At 36.9% G+C, this 6,000-nt stretch overlaps 1 protein-coding gene across 2 annotated transcripts in view; it reads right to left on the bottom strand.

Annotated features, from left to right (window-relative positions):
- Positions 1 to 212: 212 nt before the first annotated feature.
- Positions 213 to 6,000, bottom strand: part of LNPK (lunapark, ER junction formation factor) — a 54,336-nt gene continuing 48,548 nt past the window's right edge. For both annotated transcript variants that reach the window (XM_066553358.1, XM_066553361.1), the window contains exon 14: positions 213 to 5,826. The gene's annotated coding sequence lies outside the window, so the exon portion shown is untranslated. The remainder of the gene's footprint in view (positions 5,827 to 6,000) is intronic.

Raw genomic sequence — 6,000 nt, 5'->3', positions numbered from 1 at the left:
TCCCCACTATGATTATATACAATAGTGAATACATGCAAACAGAACACAAAAATTACCTTTTCTAGAATTCTACCCCTGATCCTTACAAAAACTCCCTACCCAGGCCTTTTTTCATTCATTGAAGGGAGAATCACTCAATTAAATGTTAGTAATCTGGTAAACCCCATCATTTGTTCAGGTATTAAAATAACAGGTAATATTCCAGCCTAGTATAAGCTCAGAGAGAAGAGTTTATTAAATCATTATCTTTTAAAGACTGAAAAAATAAAATAAAAAGGGAGGGGTAGGGGTGGGGTTTGGTCACTATTAAACACATACATATTGAAAAAATACATGCATCTTTTATCTGTGGACATATCACATGTTCTGGCAGATGTACAGACACACCTTCCTTGCCAGTCCTGGGCAACCAGGCATTGGTAGAGTCATGACATCAGATTTCTCAATTCTGCTGCCCAAGGAATGTTTTTCCATCTCAGCTATTATGCCAGTGATGGAAATTAGAGTGGCAGCAGCATCCTTGAACTGAAGAGTGAATTTCTGAAAGCCACAATATTTGGAGGACCCTCCCTTCAGCCCCAGCGTAGCAGCCTTTGGCAGAAGCTGAAGAGAGCAACAGCAGACAACACACATCTGTCCTTGACACACCCTGAGCAGAGGTGGGAGCAGCACCTCTGGAAGGATCTTACAAGCACTAAGCCAAGTTTTCAGTGCAGCAATACTGGCTCAGGGGGAAATCTCAGAGATTTAACCTCAACATACTATTCCAAATACACAGCTGGATGCTCCACTATGAATATGAACTTACAGCTATTTAACACTTCATAAACATGTGTTTAGCAGCTAAGCTTTTTGATATCCCGTATTTTTATCAAGCTACCTTCTAAGCCCAAAAGCAAAGATAATGGAGAATCAGCATTAGTTTCTCCAAGGAAGGGTAAAAGACAACAAAATATATCCTTACACATTTGGTATGCATATTTTTGGGAGTTATACAACTTAAGTTCTGCAAGGCAATTTTCTGAACTTTCACTGACAAACAAATCTGATCTGAAAAATCTTACATCAGCAGGGTTGGTTTGCAGATGTTATTTGTGCCATTTATTTATCAAAAATAACTAGAAAATGTTTTTAAAACATCATTCCAGACGGTACAAATAGGAATGTGACATGGGCTGTCTGTTTTACTTATACTGTTTTACTGCTTCGTATTCTGAGCAAACAGAGAGGCTATTTTCCCCAGGGGTTCAGGAGGGCATACTATTTCATATCTTCAGAAAATTGTTTCTCTGGATTTCAATCTTTTTAGCTAGATATGACAAAATATAATATCAAGAACACTTATGCTTTTTATCAGCTCTATTTTCAAAGCATAAATAATAGATCAGTATATATTTAAGTCAGGTGACCAAGTCTTATTTCTGAAATCAAATAAGCATTTTGCAATTTTTAAATGATGCTGTACATTTTCACTACAGCATCATTATGCCTTTAAAATGCTTTCAAAAGACTAATTTATAAGCATGAAGTGAATTTGAAGATATTTCACTAGTGTTAATAATACCTCACTCAGGTAGCATTCAATTTTCTGAATTCCTGGGTTAATGAGGCAAATAAATCAAAATTAAATTGGCCTAGGGAAAAAAAATCAAACAAAATTGCATCTATTACGTTATATATTTTGATACTCCTCCAGTACTGTTCACAATGGCAAACAATATTCCAGCTCTCAGAATCATTACACTCACTCAGAATCAGAGATTAATCTCACAATCTGAGATTTAAAATCAAATAGATCAGACTTCATGACTAGACAAACATAATGCCTTATTATGATGTATCAGGAGTATTCACAAGATGTTGTGCACAGTCTTAGCCAAGTTCTTTCCATTAAGTGTCCATAATTTCAGCTGCCTACCATTTCTTCAATAATTCAACCAATTCCTTCCAGGAGGATTTTACCATTGCAACCTGCTAGGTCTTTTCTTTTAAGATAAGCCTTAAAAAGAAAATACATTCTGCAACCAGGCTATCATTCACCATTTTTTAAAAAGCCAAAAAAACACATAGATCTAGGCAAATAGCTGAAACAAACAAAAATCCTAGCATTTCTGAAAAATAAATACTTCTAGTCATACTGCTATAGTATGAATCATGGAAAAAATATTACCTTCACCCCCTTCTCTAAAATATGAAAGGAAATATTTTATAGATACTATAAAAATGATCCTACTGTTGGGGAATACCAGTGTTGTCAGCTCTTTTTTAAAAAGTGGTTAATAGTATACAATATAGAAAACTAAAGAAGCCAAAGTTGTTACCAGAAATAATAAACTCAGCATGAGCAAATAACAATCAACAAATAATGACATGCAATGAGTAGTTGCCATTGTTATCCCCTTATTACTTGTAGTCAAGTAACAAATTCACTTCTCTACCCAGAGTCACCTACCTGCACAAGGGCAGCCTTTCAGCCTAAGGAACTTTCTACAAACATGGAGCCCCAGCTGCAAAACAAACTTCCTCACTGAGCTGTCATCACCTGGAAAGTCAGCAGCATAGACCCAAGACTTCCACATATACAGTATTTACATTTTTTCATGGAAAACACTGCAGAAAAGTAGACTGGGTGGTTTTTTCCCCAATGTAAGTTACTACTGGCTGTTAACATTTAAAATTTAATGGCAGTAAAAAAACAACTCTTCTTTTTTGCATATTTTAAAGGAATTAAGGGCCCAAGTGCCCTTAAGTGGCACAGGGCAAAAGCAACAAGAGACAAAGCAAAACCACAATTGCACATTGGCCCCAGGTAGCACCTTCCTTGTGGCCTTGCAAAACAATTTGTATGGTCAAGAGCTTGCTTAGGAGCAAGTTATATGGTGATCTAATAAATTTGTTTTGATTTTACTCCCTGGGGACAAACAACACCACAATAGCTACTTGCTAGAAAATAGTGAGCAAAAAAAGACACCCTTCTTTCCATTGCATTAGAAAAGCTTTCAGTTTTATCAATCTTTAACAAGTGCACATGTACAGCAAGTGAGGCTTTTAATCCCACAGGCAGGAATTAAAAGACAAAGCCAGCCTAGCAAAAGCACCCTCTGCTCATGGTAGGTTGGGAAGGGAGTGGTGCTTTCAGTCCCTATTCCACATCAGCACTGGGCTCAGCTGCCTCCTGTGCCCCAGAATGACCAAATGGTTTTGGGGACAAGGGGTGTACACTTTTGACAGTTTAAAGAATGCAATTCCAAAAGGTGTTGATTTCACCTCAGTACAGAACAAAATAAGCACTTCCCCAAGGTCCTGAATTAAAGTTCAGTGCCTAACTTTGACATACCAACACCACTCAGTGCTTGGCTGCTGAGGAGACAGGTATTTTACAAGAACATGAAGTCCTACTTCAAATTATCCCTTTGAGTTTAGGTTGTGACAGACAACACTGACAGAGTCACCATCCAATGGTTATTCAATTGCTTGCTCAGAACGACACAGTAATTTTATTCTGATTCTTAGCTCACAGAACAGAAACCACAACTGCTATCAGTCCTCTCAAGGCCTTATGCTCTTTGGCAAGGAGTACTGATTTGTGTTTTTATAGCACTACCAGGTAGTTCTTGTGCACTATCATTATCCAAATAATTTATAACAACAAGTGAGAAAGAACATCTGGAAATAAACCAAATGCATTTTGATCTGCTCAGGAAAAAGATGAAACATTGCTGGGGCACCTAAAAACAGCCTCTTAAATCAGTATGTGATGCACATCTGAGATGCTCTGATGTTCTGAAAGGCACCTAAAAGCATGTAAACCTGCATTATTACCATGCACATAACCAACTCATGAGTATTATCATGGGAGCAACATGAACACAGTGACATGTCAACTGCCTGCACGATCAGGCTTTGGCCATAAATTAGAATATGAAATTTAGATTAGATTAGAACACAACAAAAATGTTTAAAGAAACTCTTTCAGAAAATAAAAGTATTGTAAAAGCCAATGGCACCAGACTTCTTTCTACCACTAAAACAATGTTAATTTAAAAGCCAAGATTCATTTGAAAACATTTACCTGTAAATCAGAAAGTCCCCAGAGATTAATTTTTGCACTTATGCTATTTGCAAAAAATATTTAACTTAAAGGCATTCCTTTTTTCCTGAAATAATTGCATGCAAGATGAGAACTAAAACACAATCTGAAGTGTAGTAAAGGTAATTGCTGCACTTACTGCTCGTGTCATGTTGATGTATTACTACGTATCAAAGGTCACAGTTCTGTACTCATACATTATCAAATTTGAAAGAGCAATATTCGAATCTGACCAACCTTTAAACTGCCTGGAATCTGTGTGAAAATGGATGCAGGCTAACTTGGATTTGAAAAAAAAAAAAAATGAACCCATGTTTTGGAAGGGGTCAATCAAGCCAGACTTACAGGGTTACGTGTCACTTCTGTGCCTCTAATACCCTCTTAGATTATCAATGAGGTGCAGTACACTGATCACAAGCTAAAGCAGCTGTGCTAATGAAAACGAAACAGTATGAAAAAACTAGGTAATACAGGCCTGTGACACAGGGCAGTACATTGTGGACAATAATGGAGGAATAAGGACATAAATCACCATTAGATACAGTAAAAGCTGCAATACCCACCCTGAAACATCTGTGGAATCGTGGGCCAAAGTCAGCACCTTCACAACTTCACAATTCTCTCTGAAGCTGCCACATATTTTCAATCCTGAGTCAAGGCAGGTTTTCCTGCCTCTACTTCAGCACACGCAAAATTTTGCAGTCCTGTGCCAGGCTGACCTTTGAGGGTGGAGAGCTGGCTGCTCATGCCATGAGCCAGGAGTTCTCACAATTGGCTGTAGCACAGACAAATGGGTCCTATCAGAAACTACTCAACCTTGAACAACTTTCTTCTCCTACATATGCCAGTCCAACTGGGGGGCAGGGGCTGCATTAAAGAGGCAAGGGCTCCCTCATCCTTGTTTGGTAACATATGAGGTCCTCAAAAACACCCAGATAACTACAAAACTCAAGTTGATTAAGTACAGCCAGCACAGAAGGAACTATTAAACAGAATTATCACCTCAAATCATCGATTAAGCTCAGGCAAATAAATAGCTTTTTCATTATCAGCTTTTTCCTCAAGAAGTTAGATACACAGCAAAGACAGCATATATTCAAATAACAAGCTATGTAATTTCATTTCATATGCTTTAAAATTTGCTTCATTTGGTAAAATAGTAAATTTCAAAAGGGGAGCACAAGTTCAAATATTTTCTCAATTACAAGCAGAAAAGCTAAGACAGACATTTCAGGAACTGTATTAGAGCCTAAGAATTCACACTAATTATTGTTTTTGCCATCGATTTTAATGGAATTTCAACTGCAGGTGATGTATAGTCAAGGCTACATCTAGGATTAGAATGATTAAAGATAATATTTCTGATTAAAGATAATATTTATAGTACATAAACAAACATACCCTTTACTAATGCAACAAGGCTATTACAACGAGAGCATCTATAAATATACAGGTACTCCTGTTTAAATAAAAGCTCACTATACAAAAAATGCAAGTACAAACATTCCTAAAGAAATAACTTTCACATTTCCTTTAAAACATAATTCAAAACAGTTTTCTTGAAAAGGAATTTTCTTGGTGGTTTTGTAAAATGTTTTTGAGTGCTGAACAAGTCAAAAATTAAGTTTCATCAACTGAGCAGAACTCCTTGAAGTGATGCAAGGAATTAGAGGGCAGACCACTTGAGAAGAGCTGGAAGGTCTTTGTTGCTTGAGTTTTCTACAAATCCAGCTTCTCTATTTTCATTGCGGCAGCAAAATGGAGAGAGAGAGAGAGAAAGAATGATTATTTCAATATAAGTTTACAAATTTAGAGATGACTTTGAATTTACAAATTGAACACCCAAAATTGTCAGCTCTCCAGTATCTGCACCCCTTATTTTCTCCTATATCTGATTATCTTGGGATTTT

Source organism: Molothrus aeneus, chromosome 7, assembly GCF_037042795.1.
Source record: "Molothrus aeneus isolate 106 chromosome 7, BPBGC_Maene_1.0, whole genome shotgun sequence".
Classification (NCBI taxonomy): domain Eukaryota; kingdom Metazoa; phylum Chordata; class Aves; order Passeriformes; family Icteridae; genus Molothrus; species Molothrus aeneus.
This window is presented reverse-complemented; position numbering and strand designations above follow the sequence as displayed.